Source organism: Arachis stenosperma, chromosome 9 (genome assembly GCF_014773155.1).
Source record: "Arachis stenosperma cultivar V10309 chromosome 9, arast.V10309.gnm1.PFL2, whole genome shotgun sequence".
NCBI lineage: Eukaryota > Viridiplantae > Streptophyta > Magnoliopsida > Fabales > Fabaceae > Arachis > Arachis stenosperma.
The window spans coordinates 136,659,455-136,680,632 of NC_080385.1; the positions used below are offsets into that span (position 1 = coordinate 136,659,455).

Here is a 21,178-nt window from a genome sequence, read left to right on the forward strand (position 1 = left end):
CACTGGATTCTATTCCGGCCTGATTGAGAACCGACAGATGGATAGCCGTGCCGTGACAGGGTGCGTTGAACATTTCCACTGAGAGGATGGGAGGTAGCCACTGACAACGGTGAAACCCTTGCATAAGCTTGCCATGGAAAGGAGTAAGAAGGATTGGATGAAGACAGTAGGAAAGCAGAGAGACGGAAGGGATAAAGCATCTTCATACGCTTATCTGAAGCTCTCACCAATGATATACATAAGTATCTCTATCTTTATCTTTATGTTTTATTCGTATATCACCCATACCCATTTGAGTCTGCCTGACTAAGATTTACAAGGTGACCGTAGCTTGCTTCATACCAACAATCTCTATGGGATCGACCCTTACTCGCGTAAGGTTTATTACTTGGACGACCCAGTGCACTTGCTGGTTAGTTGTGCGAAGTTGTGATAAAGAGTTGAGATTGCAATGAGCGTACCATGTTGATGGCGGCATTGATGATCACAATTTCGTGCACCAAGTTTTTGGCGTCGTTGCCGGGGATTGTTTCGTGTATGGACAACTGACGGTTCATCTTGTTGCTTAGATTAGGTATTTTTCAGAATTCTTAAGAATGAGTTCTAGAGTTTCATGATGATCTGTTGGAATCTGGCTGGCTGAGAAGCCATGTCTAATCTTATTGGACCGAGGTTTCAACTGATCATCACAAGAGCTTATTGATCTCTATCAGTCTTGCTATTGGAGCAATGATCTGCTAAGGCTTGGCTGGCCATTGGCCATGTCTAGTGTTTTGGACCGAAGCTTTCTTTGAAAGCTTGGCTGGCTGTGAAGCCATGTCTAATTCCTGGACCGAAGTCTTAGAGTAGCATTGCAATGATTCCTGGAATCCAAATTGAGAATTCTGAAAACTTTATTTTCTATTTCCATATAATTTTCGAAAAATCCAAAAAAATTTCAAAATCATAAAAACCAAAAATATTTTATGTTTCTTGTTTGAGTCTAGTGTCTAATTTTAAGTTTGGTGTCTTGCATGCATTGTTTGTTTGATCTTGGTTCTATTTTCAAGTCAATAGTATAGGGAACTGAAGATTCAGAACATGCAGCAGAGGAATTACACAGAAAAAGCTGGGCGTTCAAAACGCCCAGTGAAGAAGGACAGACTGGCGTTTAAACGCCAGCCAGGGTGCCTGGTTGGGCGTTTAACGCCCAAAAACGTTGTGCATTGGGTGTTAAACGCCAGAATGTGCACCATTCTGGGCGTTTAACGCCAGAATGTGCACCATTCTGGGCGTTTAACGCCAGGATGGCACAAGGGGGAGGATTTTGTTTTCAAATCAATTTTTTCCAAGTTTTCAAAGTTTTTCAAAATCAAATCTTTTTCAAATCATATCTTTTCAATCAAACCTTTTTCAAAATCAATTTCTTTCCTTTTTCAAAGATACTTGCTATCAATTAATGATTTAATTCAACATTTCAAGTATGTTGCCTTTTCTGTTGAGAAAGGTTTAATGTTTGAATCATATCTTTTCTTGTTAGGCAAGTCATTAATTTTAAAAAAATCAAATCTTTTTAAATTGTTTTCAAATCATATCTTTTCAATCATATCTTTTTAAAAGCATAATTTTTTTCTATCATATCTTTTTAATCACATCTTTTTCAAAACAGTTTTTAATCATATCTTTTTGATTTCTAATTTCAAAATCTTTTTCAAAAATTACTTGATCTCTTTCTCACTCTTGATTTTCGAAAATCAAATTAAAGTTTTTCAAAATATTTTTAAAATCTTTTTAATTAATTTTCGAAAAAAATCTCTTCCCCTCTTCTCACATCCTTCTATTTATGGAGTACCACTCCTCCTCAATGCACAATTCAAACTCTATCTGATTAAGTTCGAATTCTTCTACCTCTTCCTTCTAATTTTCTTCTTCTCTGACACCTCAAGGAATCTCTATACTGTGACATAGAGGATTCCACATCTTCTTGTTCTCTTCTCTTTCATATGAGCAGGAACAAAGACAAAGGCATTCTTGTTGAAGCTGACCCTGAACCTGAAAGGACCTTGAAGCGAAAGCTAAGAGAAGCTAAGGCACAACTCTCTGTAGAGGACCTAATAGAAATCTTCAAAGAAGAAGAACCCATGGCAGCCGAAAATAACAACAATGCAAGGAAGGTGCTGGGTGACTTTACTGCACCTACTCCCGACTTCTATGGGAGAAGCATCTCTATCCCTGCCATTGGAGCAAACAACTTTGAGCTTAAGCCTCAATTAGTTTCTCTAATGCAACAGAATTGCAAGTTCCATGGACTTCCATTGGAAGATCCTCATCAGTTCTTAGCTGAATTCTTGCAAATCTGTGACACTGTCAAGACTAATGGGGTTGACCCTGAGGTTTACAGACTTATGCTACTCCCTTTTGCTGTAAGAGACAGAGCTAGGACATGGTTGGACTCACAACCTAAAGAAAGCCTGGACTCATGGGAAAAGCTAGTCAATGCCTTCTTGGCAAAGTTCTTTCCACCTCAAAAATTGAGTAAGCTTAGAGTGGAAGTCCAAACCTTCAGATAGAAGGATGGAGAATCCCTCTATGAAGCTTGGGAAAGATACAAACAATTGATCAGAAAATGTCCTTCTGACATGCTTTCTGAATGGAGCATCATAGGTATTTTCTATGATGGTCTCTCTGAACTATCCAAGATGTCTTTGGATAGCTCTGCTGGAGGATCTCTTCATCTGAAGAAGACGCCTACAGAAGCTCAAGAGCTAATTGAAATGGTTGCAAATAACCAATTCATGTACACTTCTGAAAGGAATCCTGTGAACAATGGGACTAATCAGAAGAAAGGAGTTCTTGAGATTGATACTCTGAATGCCATATTGGCTCAGAATAAAATATTGACTCAACAAGTCAATTTGATTTCTCAAAGTCTGTCTGGAATACAAAATTCACCAAGCAGTACTAAGGATGCTTCATCTGAAGAAGAAGCCTATGATCCTGAGAACCCTTCAATGGAAGAGGTGAATTACCTAGGAGAACCCTATGGAAACACCTATAATTCTTCATGGAGAAATCATCCAAATTTCTCATGGAAGGATCAACAGAGACCTCAACAAGGTTTCAACAACAATAATGGTGGAAGAAACAGGTTTAGCAATGGCAAGCCTTTTCCATCATCTTCTCAGCAACAGACAGAGAATTCTAAGTAGAACCCCTCTGACTTAGCAACCATGGTCTCTGATCTAATCAAAACCACTCAAAGTTTCATGACTGAAACAAGGTCCTCCATTAGGAATTTGGAGGCACAAGTGGGACAGCTGAGCAAGAAAATTACTGAACTCCCTCCTAGTACTCTTCCAAGTAATACAGAAGAAAATCCAAAAGGAGAGTGCAAGGCCATCAACATGGCCGAATTTGGAGAGGAAGGAGAGGCAGTGAACGCCACTGAGGGAGACCTCAATGGACGTCCACTGGCCTTCACTGAGTTCCCCAATGAGGAACCATGGGAATCTGAGGCTCAAAATGAGACCATAGAGATTCCATTGGACTTGCTTCTGCCTTTCATGAGCTCTGATGAGTATTCCTCCTCTGAAGAGGATGAGTATGTCACTAAAGAGCAAGTTGCTACATACCTTGGAGCAATCATGAAGCTAAATGACAAGTTATTTGGAAATGAGACTTGGGAGGATGAACCCCCTTTGCTCACCAAAGAACTGGATGACTTGTCTAGGCAAAAATTACCTCAAAAGAGGCAGGACCCTGGGAAGTTCTCCATACCTTGTACCATAGGCACCATGACCTTCAAGAAGGCTCTGTGTGACTTAGGGTCAAGTGTAAACCTCATGTATCTCTCTGTAATGGAGGAGCTAGGGATCTTTGAGGTACAAGCTGCAAGAATCTCACTAGAGATGGCAGACAATTCAAGAAAACAAGCTTATGGACTTGTAGAGGATGTTCTGGTAAAGGTTGAAGACCATTACATCCCTACTGATTTCATAGTCCTAGAGACTGGGAAATGCATGGATGAATCCATCATCATTGGCAGACCCTTCCTTGCCACAACTAAGGCTGTGATTGATGTTGATGGAGGTGAACTGATCATTCAAGTGAATGAAGAATCCTTTGTGTTTAAGGCTCAAGGATATCCCTCTGTCACCATGGAGAGGAAGCATGAAGAGCTTCTCTCAAAACAGAGTCAAACAGAGCCCCCACGGTCAAACTCTAAGTTTGGTGTTAGGAGGCCACAACCAAACTCTAAGTTTGGTGTTGAACCCCTACATTCAAACTCTAAGTTTGGTGTTGGGAGGTTCCAATATTGCTCTGAGCATTTGTGAGGCTCCATGAGAGCCCAATGTCAAGCTACTGACATTAAAGAAGCGCTTGTTGGGAGGCAACCCAATGTTATATTTTATCTATTTTCTTTTGTTATTTTATGTTTTCTGTAGGTTGATGATCATGAGAAGTCACAAAATCAATTGAAAAAGTAAAAACAGAATAAAAAACAGGAAGAAAAATAGCACACCCTGGAGGAAGAACCTACTGGCGTTTAAACGCCAGTAAGGCTAGCAGATGGGCGTTTAACGCCCAGTCTGGCACCATTTTGGGCATTTAACGCCAGAAAGGGGCACCAGACTGGCGTTAAACGCCAGGAAAGGGCAAGAACCTGGCGTTAAACGCCAGAAATGGGCACCAGCCCGGCGTTTAACGCCAAAATTGGCTCAAAACGCGTTTTTGCATGCCATTTGGTGCAGGGATGACTTTTTCTTGACACCTCAGGATCTGTGGACCCCACAGGATTCCCACCTACCCCACCACTCTCTCTCTTCTTCACCCATTCACCAATCACCTCAACACCTCTTCCCCAAAAACCCTTCACCTATCAAATCCCATCTCTCTTCACCACTCACATCCATCCTTCATAAAACCCTTCTTCACCCCTTCATTTTCACACAACCTAAACACCATTTCTCCCCCTCTTTGGCCGAACACAAAGCCATTCCCTTCTTCCTCATTTCTTCTTCTTCTACTCTCTTCTTTCTTCTTTTGCTCGAGGACGAGCAAACCTTTTAAGTTTGGTGTGGTAAAATCATTGCTTTTTGTTTTTCCATAACCATTTATGGCATCCAAGGCCGGAGAAACCTCTAAAAAGAGGAAAGGGAAGGCAAAAGCTTCCACCTCCGAGTCATGGGAGATGGAGAGATTCATCTCATGGGTGCATCAAGACCACTTCTATGAAGTTGTGGCCTTGAAGAAGGTGATCCCCGAGGTCCCTTTTTCACTCAAAAAGAGTGAATATCCGGAGATCCGACATGAGATCCGAAGAAGAGGTTGGGAAGTTCTTACCAACCCCATTCAACAAGTCGGAATCTCAATGGTTCAAGAGTTCTATGCCAATGCATGGATCACCAAGAACCATGATCAAAGTGTGAACCCGGATCCAAAGAATTGGCTTACTATGGTTCGGGGGAAATACTTGGATTTTAGTCCGGAAAATGTAAGGTTGGCATTCAACTTGCCCATGATGCAAGGAGATGAACATCCTTACACAAGAAGGGTCAACTTTGATCAAAGGTTGGACCAAGTCCTCACTGACATTTGTGAAGAGGGCGCCCAATGGAAGAGAGATTCAAGAGGGAAGCCGATTCAATTGAGAAGGCATGACCTCAAGCCCGTGGCTAGAGGATGGTTGGAGTTTATCCAACGCTCAATCATTCCCACTAGCAACCGGTCCGAAGTTACTCTAGACCGAGCCATCATGATCCATAGCATCATGATTGGAGAAGAAGTGGAAGTTCATGAGGTTATAGCCCAGGAACTTTATAAGGTGGCGGACAAGTCCTCTACCTTGGCAAGGTTAGCCTTTCCTCACCTCATTTGTCACCTCTGTTATTCAGTTGGGGTTGACATAGAGGGAGACATCCCCATTGATGAGGACAAGCCCATTACTAAGAAGAGGATGGAGCAAACAAGAGACCACTCTCATCATGAGATCCCTGAGATGCCTCAAGGGATGCACTTTCCTCCACAAGACTATTGGGAGCAACTGAACACCTCCCTAGGAGAATTGAGTTCCAACATGGGACAACTAAGGGTGGAGCACCAAGAACATTCCATCCTCCTCCATGAAATTAGAGAAGATCAAAGAATCATGAGAGAGGAGCAACAAAGACAAGGAAGAGACATTGAGGAGCTCAAGCACTCCATAAGACCTTCAAGAGGAAGAACAAGCCGCCATCACTGAGGTGGACCCGTTCTTTAATCTCCTTGTTCTTTATTTTCCTGTTTTTCGAAATTTTCATGCTTATGTTTGTCTATGTTTGTGTCTTATGATCATTAGTGTCTTAGTGTCTATGCCTTAAAGTTATGAATGTCCTATGAATCCATCACCTTTCTTAAATAAAAAAAATGTTCTTAATTGAAAGAGAGAAGAATTGCATGAATTTTAAATTTTATAACAGATTAATTATTTTGATGTGGTGGCAATACTTTTGTTTTCTGAATGTATGCTTAAACAGTGCATATGTCTTTTTGAATTTGTGGTTCATGAATGTTGGCTCTTGAAAGAATGATGAAAAAGGAGACATGTTACTGAGGATCTGAAAAATCATAAAAATAATTCTTGAAGCAAGAAAAAGCAGTGAATACAAAAAAAAAACGAAAAAAAAGAGAGAGAGAAAGAGAAAAAGGAAGAAAAAGAAAGAAATAAAGTTGTGATCCAAGGCAAAAAGAGTGTGCTTAAGAACCCTGGACACCTCTAATTGGGGACTCTAGCAAAGCTGAGTCACAATCTGAAAAGGTTCACCCAATTATGTGTCTGTGGCATGTATGTATCCGGTGGTAATACTGGAAGACAGAGTGCTTTGGGCCACGACCAAGACTCATAAAGTAGCTATGTTCAAGAATCATCATACTTAACTAGGAGAATCAATGACACTATCTGGATTCTGAGTTCCTAAGATGCCAATCATTCTGAATTTCAAAGGATAAAGTGAGATGCCAAAACTATTCAGAGGCAAAAAGCTAAAAGCCCCGCTCATCTAATTAATACTGATCTTCATAGATGTTTTTGGAGTTCATTGCATAGTCTCTTCTTTTTATCTTATTTTATTTCCAGTTGCTTGAGGACAAGCAACAATTTAAGTTTGGTGTTGTGATGAGCGGATAATTTGTACGCTTTTTGGCATTGTTTTTAGTATGTTTTTAGTAGTTTTAGTTGAGTTTTTAGTATATTTTTATTAGTTTTTAGTTAAAATTCGCTTTTCTGGACTTTACTATGAGTTTGTGTGTTTTTCTGTGATTTCAGGTATTTTCTGGCTGAAATTGAGGGACCTGAGCAAAAATCTGATTCAGAGACTGAAAAGGACTGCAGATGTTGTTGGATTCTGACCTCCCTGCACTCGAAGTGGATTTTCTGGAGCTACAGAAGCCCAATTGGCGCGCTCTTAACGGCGTTGGAAAGTAGACATCCTGGGCTTTCCAGAAATATATGATAGTCCATACTTTGCCCAAGATTTAATGGCCCCAACTGGCGTTCAAAGTCACCTTCAGATTTCCCAGCGTTAAACGCTGGAACTGGCACCAAAGTGGGAGTTAAACGCCCAAACTGGCACAAAAGCTGGCGTTTAACTCCAAGAAGAGTCTCTGCACAAAAATGCTTCAATGCTCAGCCCAAACACACACTAAGTGGGCCCGGAAGTGGATTTTTATGTCATTTACTCATCTTTGTAATTCTTAAGCTACTAGTTCCCTATAAGTAGGACCTTTTACTATTGTATTTTCATCTTGGTTCTTCTGGTTCCCTCTCTGGGGCCGAAACCAATGATCACTTTTGTTCTTATGTATTTTCAACGGTGGAGTTTCTACACACCATAGATTAAGGTGTGGAGCTCTGCTGTACCTCGAGTATTAATGCAATTACTATTGTTCTTCTATTCAATTCCGCTTGTTCTTGTTCCAAGATATCACTTGTTCTTCAACTTGATGAATGTGATGATCCGTGACACTCATCATCATTCTCACCTATGAACGTGTGACTGACAACCACCTCCGTTCTACCTTAGATTGGGTGAATATCTCTTGGATTCCTGATACACGATGCATGGTTGATCGCCTGACAACCGAGCGCTCGCCTGACAAACGAGCCAGCCATTCCGTGAGATCAGAGTCTTCGTGGTATAGGCAAGAACTGATGGCGGCATTCAAGAGAATCCGGAAGGTCTAACCTTGTCTGTGGAATTCTAAGTAGGATTCAATGATTGAATGATTGTGACGTGCTTCAAACTCCTGAGGGCGGGGCGTTAGTGACAGACGCAAAAGAATCACTGGATTCTATTCCGGCCTGATTGAGAACCGACAGATGGATAGCCGTGCCGTGACAGGGTGCGTTGAACATTTCCACTGAGAGGATGGGAGGTAGCCACTGACAACGGTGAAACCCTTGCATAAGCTTGCCATGGAAAGGAGTAAGAAGGATTGGATGAAGACAGTAGGAAAGCAGAGAGACGGAAGGGACAAAGCATCTTCATACGCTTATCTGAAGCTCTCACCAATGATATACATAAGTATCTCTATCTTTATCTTTATGTTTTATTCGTATATCACCCATACCCATTTGAGTCTGCCTGACTAAGATTTACAAGGTGACCATAGCTTGCTTCATACCAACAATCTCCATGGGATCGACCCTTACTCGCGTAAGGTTTATTACTTGGACGACCCAGTGCACTTGCTGGTTAGTTGTGCGAAGTTGTGATAAAGAGTTGAGATTGGAATGAGCGTACCATGTTGATGGTGCCATTGATGATCACAATTTCGTGCACCACGTTGTTCCTTCTGAATCTCTGCTTTCCTACTACCTTCATCCAATCCTTCAGACTCCTTTCCATGGCAAGCTGTATGTTGGGTGTCATCGTTGTCAATGGCTACTTCCCGTCCTCTCGGTGAAAATGGTCCTCTACGGTTTCTGTACGGCTAATCAACTGTCGGATTGCTCGTCTCGAATGAAAAATACCATGCATAGATATCGTATGGCTAATCAGCTATTGGTTCTCGATCGTGTAGGAATAGGATTTACTATCCTTTTGTGTCTGTCACCACGCCCTACAGTCACGAGTTTGATGCTCGTCACAGTCATCCCATCCCAAATCCTACTTGGAATACCACAGACAAAGTTTAGACTTTCCGAATCTCAAGAATGCTGCCAACGGGTTCTAGTCTATACGACAATGACTCTAATCTCGGATTCAGATGTCCCATTGTCAGAGGGGAGTCGATGTGAATCGTTGATTAGAAATCCAAGAGATATACATTCAAGCTTGTCTTCATGTAGAACGGAAGTGGTTGTCAATCACGCGTTCATAAGTGAGAATGGTGATGAGTGTCACATAATCATCACATTCATCATGTTCTTGTGTGCAAATGAATATCTTAGAATAAGAATAAGCATGAATTGAATAGAAAACAGTAGTACTTTGCATTAATACTCGAGGAACAGCAAAGCTCCACACCTTAATCTATGGTGTGTAGAAACTCCACCGTTGAAAATACATAAGGGAAAATAAGATAGGCATGGCCGTGAGGCCAGCCCCCAATGTCTAAGGACTAACAATGATCAAAGATGTTCCAAAAGCTCGTCCAAAGATCCTAATACAATAGTAAAAAGTTCTATTTATACTAAACTAGTTACTAGGGTTACAGAAATAAGTAAATGATGCAGAAATCCACTTTCGGGCCCACTTGGTGTGTGCTTGGGCTGAGCATTGAAGCTTTCACATGTAGAGGTCTTCCTTGGAGTTATACGCTAGTTTGTAACCTGTTTCTGGTATTTGACTCTGGCTTGCAACTTGTTTCTGGCGTTTAACGCCAGAATATGGCAGAAAGCTGGCGTTGAATGCCAGTTTGTGTCGTCTAAACTTGGGCAAATTATGGAATATTATATATTTCTAGAAAGCCCTGGATGTGTACTTTCCAACGCAGTTGAGAGCGTGCCATTTGGATTTTTTTAGCTCCAAAAACACCATTTCGAGTGCAGGGAGGTCAGAATCCAACAGCATCAACAGTCCTTCTTCAGCCTCTGAATCAGATTTTTGCTCAGGTCCCTCAATTTCAGCCAGAAAATACTTGAAATCATAGAAAAGCACACAAACTCATAGTAAAGTCCAGAATTGTGAATTTTGCTTAAAATCTAATAAAAATATACTAAAAAGTGAATAAAACATACTAAAAACTATATAAAAACAATGTCAAAAAGCATATAAATTATCTGCTCATCACCCACCAACCCTCACCCAGTTCAAATTCAAAATTTCCCACCCAATTCCCACCCATTCATTCAAACCCTACCGCTAACCCAACCCTATAAATACCCTTCTTCTAACCCTTCATACACACACTCCATACACTAAAGCCCTCACTTGGCCGAGCCACTATCCCCCTCCATCTCGTATATTCTCTTCTTCTTCTACTCTTTTCTTTCTTGATTTGCTTGAGGATGAGCAAAGCTTTTAAGTTTGGTGTTGGAAAAGCCTTGATTTTTGCTTTTCATTCACACTTATGGAACCCAAAGTTGGAGAATTCTCTAGAAAGAGGAAAGGAAAAAGCAGTTGCTTCCAGCTCCGAATATTGGAAGATGGAGAGATTCATCACCAAAGCTCATCAAGACCACTTCTATGAAGTAGTGGCAAAGAAAAGGGTAATTCCTGAAGTCCCCTTTAGTCTAAAAAAGAATGAGTACCCAGAGATCTGACGAGAAATCCAGAGGAGAGGTTGGGAAGTCCTATCCAATCCTATTCCGGAAGTTGGAATCTTGATGGTGCAAGAGTTCTATGCTAATTCATGGGTCACTAAAAACCATGACACTAGTGTGAACCCACATTCCAACAATTGGAGCACTATGGTCTGAGGGCGATCCTTGGATTTCAGCCCAGAAAAGTGTAAGATTGGCGCTCCATTTGCCAATAATGCAAGGAGACCCACATCCTTACACTAGGAGAGTTAATTTTGATCATAGGCTGGACCAAGTCATTTCAGACATTCGTGTGAAAGGAGCTCAGAGGAAGAGGGATGCTCAAGGCAAGTCTATCCAACTGAGAAGGCTTGACCTCAAGCCCGTAGCTAGAGGATGGTTGGAATTCATCCAACGCTCCATCATCCATACTAGCAATCGGTCAGAAGTGACCATAGACAGAGCCATTATGATTTATTGCATCATGATTGGAAGTGAGGTGGAAGTACATGAGGTAATACCTTAAGAGTTATACAAGAAAGCTAAAAAGCCTTCCACCTTAGCAAGGTTGGCAATCTCCCACCTTATCTGTCATCTATGCAATTCAGCTGGGATTGTCATAGAAAGAGACATCCCCATTGAGGAGGACAAGCCCATCACTAAAAGAAGGATGGAGCAAACCATAGAGTCTACACATGCACCTCAACAAGAGCATATCGAGCAACCTGAACAAGAAATCCCTGAGATACCTCAAGGGATGCATTTTCCTCCCCAAGGCTATTGGGACTAATTGTATACTTCTCAAGGAGAATTAAGCTCCGGCATGGATCAGTTGAGGATGGGACATCAAGAGCATTCCACCATCCTCCATGAAATAAGAGAAGATCAAAGGGCCATGAGAGAAGATCAAAGAGCCATGAGGGAAGAACAACAAAGGCAGGGGCGTGACATAGAAAAAATCAAGCACTCCATTGGATCCTTTAGAAGGAGTAACTAAGGTGGATTTGTTCCCTTAATCCCCTGTTGCTTATGTTATTTTTCTGTTTTCCTTGTATTTTATTTTATTATCTGTTTTCTAGTACATGATCATCTTTACTTTATGTCTTAAAGCTATGAAATATTCCCTACATCTCTCACCTTGCTTAAAAGAAAATTTTAATTGAAAAAGGAAAATGAGATACTTGAATTTTGAGTTATATCATAAGAATAGTTCAGAAGGCAAAAGCAAAAAGCCAATATCTCTTTTAACCAAAAGGAAAGAGCAAGGATCCAAGGCTTTGAGCATCAATGGTTAGGATGGCCTAAAAGAAACAAAATCTTAGCCTAAATAGTTCAAATGAGCTGCTTCCCTAGCTATATGCTTGTGGTGTGAAGGTGTCAAGTGAAAAGCTTGAGACTGAGCAGTTAAAATTGTTATCCAAAACAAAGAGTGGGCTTAATAACTCTAGACACCACTGACTGGGGATTCTAGCAAAGCTGAATCACAATTTGAAAGGGTTCAACGAGTTAAGTGTCTGTGGCGTTTATGTATCCGATGGTAATACTGGAAAACAAAGCGCTTAGGGTCACGACCAAGACTCTAAAGAAGCTATGTTCAAGAATAAAAAAGAACTGAACTAGGAGAATTAATAGTATCATCTGGATTCTGACTTCTTAAAGATGCCAATCATTCTGAGCTGGAATGGAAAGTGAGGTGTTGATGCGTGAGCATCTTTCCTATCTTTTCCTAGTGAATTTGTATAGATTTTGTTGAGTTTAATCAAGAATTAATTATAGTTTAGCCACTATGGATGCTATTTTGAGTTTTGTGCAATACTGTTTATTTTAGATAGCATTCGGCTGGATTTGATGAAGTTTATGCAGCACAATAATCAAAGGAGATGGCTACGAGGAGCGACGCGCATGTGTGCGCGTGATTTGGAGGTATCCATGGCGACGCGTGCGCGTGACTGACGCGTACGCGTGATTTGAAGATTTGCTCAGCGATGCGTCCGCGTGACTGACTCATACGCGTGACATGCGCCACGTGCAGAAAAACCCAGAAAAATGCTGGGAGCGATTTATGGGCTATTTTGACCCAATTTCCAGCCCAGAAAACACAGATTAGAAGCTGCAGAATGGACAAATCAAGTGGTCCCCACCCATCAGCTAAAGACTTGTTAATTAATTCGAATTTAAATTCAAATCTTATTTTTAGGAAAAGATATTATTTTTAATTTTAGATAATTAGATTTTAAATTTATTAGGATTAGTTATAAATAGGAATTTAGATGCCATCAGATGGGAACTCTGTACATTTTTTATCTGAATCCTTATTTTCCCTCTCAATCATGAGCAACTAATCCTCCATTGTTAAGGTTACGAGCTCTATCTATTTGTATGGATTGATTCGTTTGATCTTTCTAATTTAATCCATGTTTTGATTTATATTTCAATAATTATTTTCGTTCTTTATTTTATGAATTTGGGTGGAACGGAAGTATGACCCATGTTCTAATTGAGTTCTTGTAAAACTTGGAAAAGCTCTTTACTTGAACAACAGCTTGAAAACATATTATCCTGAATTTCTAATTGTTTGTATTTAACAGGATACGTGACATATAATCCCATTTTTAGATAATTAGGATTCTTGTGGCATATAAACTAGAAATTGATCATCACTCTCTAATTGGAATTAATTGACCAAGGAATTGGCAGTTAATGAATTTTAGAGGAGACTAGGAAGGTCTAAGGAATTAGGGTCTAGTCACATATAGTTTGCCATGAATTAAATCTTGCATGATTAAAATAGTTAGTAAGAAAAATCAATCCAGAAAAATAGATAACTCTGAAGCCTTAACTGTTTTTCTCCATACTTTATTCCCAACTCATCGCTGCTTGCTTTCTGAAATTCTTAATTTACTATTTAATGCTCTTTGGATACCAAAACACTCTTTTTTGTTTGTCTAACTAAGCCAATCACTCAACCATTATTGCTTAGTCCATCAATCCTCGTGGGATCGACCCTTACTCACGTAAGGTATTACTTGGTACGACCCGGTGCACTTGCCGGTTAATCTGTGGGACTATAAATTCCGCATTAGGTGCCAAAACTATTTAGAAGCAAAAAGCTACTAGCCCATTTATCTAATTGAAACTGAGTTTAATTGAAAACTCTGAGATTTATTATATCCTTCTATTTCTTTCTATCCTACTTTGTTTTCAGTTGCTTGGGAACAAGCAATAATTTAAGTTTGGTGTTCTAATGAGCAGATATTTTATACGCTTTTTGGCATCATTTTCATATAGTTTTCATTATGTTTTGCTTAAGTTTTATTATATTTTCATAGGTTTTAGTGAAAAACTCATATTTTTTATTTTACTTTGAGTTTGTGTGTTTTATGGTTATTTCAGGTATTTTCTGGCTAAAATTGAGGAGCTTGAGCAAAAGTCTGATTCAGAGACAGATAAAGGAATGCAGATGCTGTCAGGATCTGACCTCTGTGCACTCGAAGGTACTTTTCTGGAGCTACAAAAGTCCAAATGTGGTGCTCTCAACGGCTTTGGAAAGATAACATCTAGAGCTTTCCAGAAATATATAATAATTTATACTTTTCTTTGGAAATGAAGGCCTAAAACTGGAATTCAACGCTAGCCACCAGTCCCAATCCTGGCGTCCAATGCCCAAAGGGGAGTAGTGGCCTACAACGCCAAAACAGGTGTTCAAGGCTGGCGTTCTGGTGCACGAAATTGCAATCACACTTTTGCAATCCCGCACAACTAACCAGCAAGTGCACTGGGTCGTCCAAGTAATACCTTACGTGAGTAAGGGTCGATCCCACGGAGATTGTCGGCTTGAAGCAAGCTATGGTTATCTTGTAACTCTTAGTCAGGATATCAATAATTCTCAGGGTTTAATTGTGAAATGTGGAAGAACATGAAATAATTACTTGTTTTGCAGTAATGGAGAACAGGTTGAGATTTTGGAGATACTCTATCTTCTGGATCTCTGCTTTCCTACTGTCTTCTTCTTCAAGCACGCAAGGCTCCTTCCAAGGCAAGCTGTATGTAGGGTTTCACCGTTGTCAATGGCTACCTCCCATCCTCTCAGTGAAAATGTTCAACGCGCTCTGTCACAGCACGGCTATTCATCTGTCGGTTCTCAATCAGGTTGGAATAGAATCCAGTGATTCTTTTGCGTCTGTCACTAACGCCCAGCCTTCAAGAGTTTGAAGCTCGTCACAGTCATTCAATCCTTGAATCCTACTCAGAATACCACAGACAAGGTTTAGACCTTCCGGATTCTCTTGAATGCCGCCATCAACTCTAGCTTATACCACGAAGATTCTGATTAAGGAATCCAAGAGATATCTACTCAATCTAAGGTAGAACGGAGGTGGTTGTCAGGCACACGTTCATAGGTGAGAATGATGATGAGTGTCATGGATCATCACATTCATCAGGTTTAGGAACAAGTGATATCTTATAATAGAAGCAAGCATGATTGAATGAAAAACAGTAGTAATTGCATTAATCCATCAAGACACAGCAGAGCTCCTCACCCCCAACCATGGGGTTTAGAGACTCATGCTGTAGAAGATACAATGTGAAACGTGTAAAGTGTCATGAGGTACAGATACAATGTCAAAAGATCCTATTAATAGTGAACTAGTAACCTAGGGTATACAGAAATGAGTAAATGACGTAAAAATCTACTTCCGGGGTCCACTTGGTGTGTGCTTGGGCTGAGCATTGAAGCTTTTATGTGTCGAGACTTTTTCTGGAGTTAAACGCCAGCTTTTATGCCAGTTTGGGTGTTTAACTTCAATTCTTATGCCAGTTCCGGCGTTAAACGCCGGGAATTCTTATGCTGATTTGCAACGCCGGTTTGGGCCATCAAATCTCGAGAAAAGTATAGACTATTATACATTGCTGGAAAGCCCAGGATGTATACTTTCCAACGCCGTTAAGAGCGCGCCAATTGGGCTTCTGTAGCTCCAGAAAATCCACTTCGAGTGCAGGGAGGTCAGAATCCAACAGCATCTGCAGTCCTTTTCAGCCTCTGAATCAGATTTTTGCTCAGGACCCTCAATTTCAGCCAGAAAATACCTGAAATCACAGAAAAATACACAAACTCATAGTAAAGTCCATAAAAGTGAATTTTAACTAAAAACTAATAAAAATATAGTAAAAACTAACTAAAATATACTAAAAACATACTAAAAACAATGCCAAAAAGCGTATAAATTATCCGCTCATCACGTTCAATGCCCAAAAAGGGTCCTAGGACGTGGAGACACCCTTAGCTCAACCCAAACACTCACCAAGTGCACCTAGGAAGTGGATTTTCACACTACAATACTAGTTTATCTTATTTCTATAATTCTTAGTTAGCAGATTAGTATATATAGGAGGAGATCATCCTTGTTTAGGATCTTCTACCTTAATTCTTGCCCAATCTACACATTTTTCATTGTTTCCTTATACAGTTTGAGTCACTAACCTCCTAACGTTAAGGTTAGGAGCTTTGCTGATTCTTATGAATTAATAATATCACTATTATACTTTAATCTACGCTTGATTCTATTCTAAGATGTATCTTCGTTCTTCAACTTTATGAATCGGATGTCCCGTGACAATCATCCTCATTCTACATGGGTTCTTTTGATTCCTTGACGAGATAGTATAGAACCACAAGCTTGATTATACATCTCTTAGACGGCTAATCTACGGCTTCGTTGGGGACTTCTCGAGACATCAGTTCAGCCGAGGTATGGAGCAATTAGGGCCTTTTTATGGTATAGGCTAGAACCAAAGAAGCAACATTCTCTGATCCAGAAGATCCAACCTTGTCTGTGGAATTTTGAGTAGGATCACCAAGGGAAAGGACTGCTAGAGCTTCACCCCCTGATGAGCGGATAATTTGTACCCTTTTTGGCATTGTTTTTAGTATGTTTTTAGTATCTTTTAGTTAGTTTTTATTATATTTTTATTATTTTTTAGTTAAAATTCACTTTTCTGGACTTTACTATGAGTTTGTGTGTTTTTCTGTGATTTCAGATATTTTCTGGCTGAAATTGAGGGATCTGAGCAAAAATCTGATTCAGAGACTGAAAAGGACTGCAGATGCTGTTGGATTCTGACCTCCCTGCACTCGAAGTAGATTTTCTGGAGCTATAGAAGCCCAATTGGCGCGCTCTCAACGGCGTTGGAAAGTAGACAGCCTGGGCTTTCCAGCAATATATGATAGTCCATACTTTGCCCAAGATTTGATGGCCCAAACCGGTGTTCAAAGTCACCCTCAGGAATTCCAGCGTTAAACGCCGGAACTGGCACCAAAATGGGAGTTAAACGCCCAAACTGGCATAAAAGCTGGCGTTTAACTCCAAGGAGAGTCTCTACACGAAAATGCTTCATTGCTCAGCCCAAGCACACACCAAGTGGGCCCGGAAGTGGATTTCTATGTCATTTACCCATCTTTGTACACCTTAGGCTACTAGTTTTCTATAAGTAGGACCTTTTACTATTGTATTTGACATCTTGGTAGCTATCTTTGAGTTTCATGCTATCTTAGATCATTGGGAGGCTGGCCATTCGGCCATGCCTAGACCTTGTTCTTATGTATTTTCAACGGTGGAGTTTCTACACACCATAGATTAAGGTGTGGAGCTCTGCTGTACCTCGAGTATTAATGCAATTACTATTGTTCTTCTATTCAATTCCGCTTGTTCTTTGTCCAAGATATCACTTGTTCTTCAATTTGATGAATGTGATGATCCGTGACACTCATCATCATTCTCACTTATGAACAAAGTGACTGACAACCACTTCTGTTCTACAAGCAAACAAGGCTCTAGTGTTTATCTCTTGGATTCCTGATACACGATGCATGGTTGATCGCCTGACAACCGAGTGCTCGCCTGACAAACGAGCCAGCCATTCCGTGAGATCAGAGTCTTCGTGGTATAGGCGAGAACTGATGGCGGCATTCAAGAGAATCCGGAAGGTCTAACCTTGTCTGTGGTATTCTGAGTAGGATTCAATGATTGAATGACTGTGACATGCTTCAAACTCCTAGCAGGCGGGGCGTTAGTGACAGACGCAAAAGAATCACTGGATTCTATTCCGGCCTGACCGAGAACCGACAACTGATTAGCCATATGCTGTGACAGAGCATAGGAACATTTTCACTGAGAGGATGGGAGGTAGCCACTGACAACGGTGAAACCCTTGCATAAGCTTGCCATGGAAAGGAGTAAGAAGGATTGGATGAAGACAGTAGGAAAGCAGAGAGACGGAAGGGAAGGCATCTTCATACGCTTATCTGAAGCCCTCACCAATGATATACATAAGTATCTCTATCTTTATCTTTATGTTTTATTCATTCATCATCTATACCCATTTGAGTCTGCCTGACTAAGATTTACAAGGTGACCATAGCTTGCTTCATACCAACAATCTCCGTGGGATCGACCCTTACTCGCGTAAGGTTTATTACTTGGACGACCCAGTGCACTTGCTGGTTAGTTGTGCGAAGTTGTGTTTATGCCATGGTATTGAGCACCAAGTCTTTGGAGCCATTACTAGGGATTATTTCGTGTAAAAGTAGTGATCACAATTTCGTGCACCAAGTTTTTGGCGCCGTTGCCGGGGATTGTTCTTGTGTATGGACAACTGACGGTTCATCTTGTTGCTTAGATTAGGTATTTTTCTCAGAGTTCTTAAGAATGAATTCTAGAGTTTCATGATGATCTGTTGAAATCTGGCTGGCTGAGAAGCCATGTCTAATCTTATTGGACCGAGTTTTCAACTGATCATCACAATAGCTTGTTGATTTCTATCAATCTTGCCATTGGAGCAATGATCTGCTAAGGCTTGGCTGGCCATTGGCCATGTCTAGTGTTTTGGACCGAAGCTTTCTTTGGAAGCTTGGCTGGCTGTGAAGCCATGTCTAATTCCTGGACTGGAGTCTTAGACTAGCATTGCAATGATTCCTGGAATTCAAATTGAGAATTCTGAAACCTTTATTTTCTATTTTCATATAATTTTCGAAAAAAGCACAAAAAATTTTAAAATCATAAAAACCAAAAATATTTTATGTTTCTTGTTTGAGTCTAGTGTCTAATCTTAAGTTTGGTGTCTTGCATGCCTTGTTTATTTGATCTTGGTTCTATTTTCAAGTCAATAGTACAGGGGACTGAAGATTCAGAACATGCAACAGAGGAATTGCACAGAAAAAGCTGGGCGTTCAAAACGCCCAGTGAAGAAGGACAGACTGGCATTTAAACGCCAGCCAGGGTACCTGGTTGGGCGTTTAACGCCCAAAAAGGTAGCATTTTGGGCGTTAAACGCCAGAATGGATACCATTCTGGGCGTTTAACGCCAGGATGGCACAAGGGGGAGGATTTTGTTTTCAAATCAATTTTTTTTCAAGTTTTCAAAGTTTTTCAAAATCAAATCTTTTTCAAATCAAATCTTTTCAATCAAATGTTTTCAAAATCAATTTCTTTCCTTTTTCAAAGATACTTACTAACAATTAATGATTTGATTGAACATCTCAAGTCTGTTGCCTTTTCTGTTGAGAAAGGTTTAATGTTTGAATCATATCTTTTCTTGTTAGGCAAGTCATTAATTTTTAAAATCAAATCTCTTTAAAATTGTTTTCAAATCATATCTTTTCAATCATATCTTTTTAAAACCATAACTTTTCAATCAGATCTTTTTAATCACATCTTTTTCAAAATAGTTTTCAATCAAATCTTTTTAATTTCTAATTTCAAAATCTTCTTCAAAAATTACTTGATTTTTTTCACTCTTGGTTTTCGAAAATCAAATTAAAGTTTTTCAAAATGTTTTTAAAATCTTTTTCACTTAATTTTCGAAAAATTCTCTTCCCCTCTTCTCACATCCTTCTATTTATGGAGTATCACTCCTTCTTGATGCACAATTCGAACTCTATCTGATCAAGTTCAAATTCTTCTACCTCTTCCTTCTAATTTTCTTCTCCTCTGACACCTCAAGGAATCTCTATAGTGTGACATAGAGGATTCCACATTTTCTTGTTCTCTTCTCTTTCATATGAGCAGGAACAAAGACAAAGGCATTCTTGTTGAAGCTGACCCTGAACCTGAAAGGACCTTGAAGCGAAAGCTAAGAGAAGCTAAGGCACAACTCTCTGTAGAGGACCTAACCGAATTCTTCAAAGAAGAAGAAGACATGGCAGCCGAAAACAACAACAATGCCAACAATGCAAGGAAGGTGCTGGGTGACTTTACTGCACCTACTCCCGACTTCTATGGGAGAAGCATCTCTATCCCTGCCATTAGAGCAAACAACTTTGAGCTTAAGCCTCAATTAGTTTCTCTAATGCAACAGAATTGCAAGTTCCATGGACTTCCATTGGAAGATCCTCATCAGTTCTTAGCTGAATTCTTGCAAATCTGTGACACTGTTAAGACTAATGGGGTTGACCCTGAGGTCTACAGGCTTATGCTATTCCCTTTTGCTGTAAGAGACAGAGCTAGAATATGGTTGGACTCACAACCTAAAGAAAGCCTGGACTCATGGGAAAAGCTAGTCAATGCCTTCTTGGCAAAGTTCTTTCCACCTCAAAAATTGAGTAAGCTTAGAGTGGAAGTCCAAACCTTCAGACAGAAGGATGGAGAATCCCTCTATGAAGCTTGGGAAAGATACAAACAATTGATCAGAAAGTGTCCTTCTGACATGCTTTCTGAATGGAGCATCATAGGTATTTTCTATGATGGTCTCTCTGAACTATCCAAGATGTCTTTGGATAGCTCTGCTGGAGGATCTCTTCATCTGAAGAAGACGCCTACAGAAGCTCAAGAGCTAATTGAAATGGTTGCAAATAACCAATTCATGTACACTTCTGAAAGGAATCTTGTGAACAATGGGACTAATCAGAAGAAAGGAGTTCTTGAGATTGATACTCTGAATGCCATTCTGGCTCAGAACAAGATATTGACTCAACAAGTCAATTTGATTTCTCAAAGTCTGTCTGGAATGCAAAATGCACCAAGCAGTACTAAGGATGCTTCATCTGAAGAAGAAGCTTATGATCCTGAGAACCCTTCAATGGAAGAGGTGAATTACTTAGGAGAACCCTATGGAAACACCTATAATTCTTCATGGAGAAATCACCCAAATTTCTCATGGCAGAATCAAGAGAGACCTCAACAAGGTTTCAACAATAATGGTGGAAGAAACAGGCTTAGCAATGGCAAGCCTTTTCCATCATCTTCTCAGCAACAGACAGAGAATTCTAAGCAGAACCCCTCTGACTTAGCAACCATGGTCTCTGATCTAATCAAAACCACTCAAAGTTTCATGACTGAAACAAGGTCCTCCATTAGGAATTTGGAGGCACAAGTGGGGCAGCTGAGCAAGAAAGTTACTAAACTCCCTCCTAGTACTCTCCCAAGTAATACAGAAGAAAATCCAAAAGGAGAGTGCAAAGCCATAACCATGGCCGAATCT

The 21,178-nt window shown here is 40.2% G+C and overlaps 2 non-coding genes across 2 annotated transcripts; both read right to left on the minus strand.

The window, feature by feature from the left end:
* Positions 1 to 2,516: 2,516 nt before the first annotated feature.
* On the minus strand, positions 2,517 to 2,624 carry LOC130952782 (small nucleolar RNA R71). The gene has a single exon (XR_009074958.1). It is a non-coding gene; the product is annotated as a small nucleolar RNA R71 (small nucleolar RNA).
* A 17,678-nt stretch (positions 2,625 to 20,302) lies between these two features.
* LOC130952483 (small nucleolar RNA R71) lies at positions 20,303 to 20,410 on the minus strand. The gene has a single exon (XR_009074663.1). It is a non-coding gene; the product is annotated as a small nucleolar RNA R71 (small nucleolar RNA).
* Between the last annotated feature and the right edge of the window lie 768 nt (positions 20,411 to 21,178).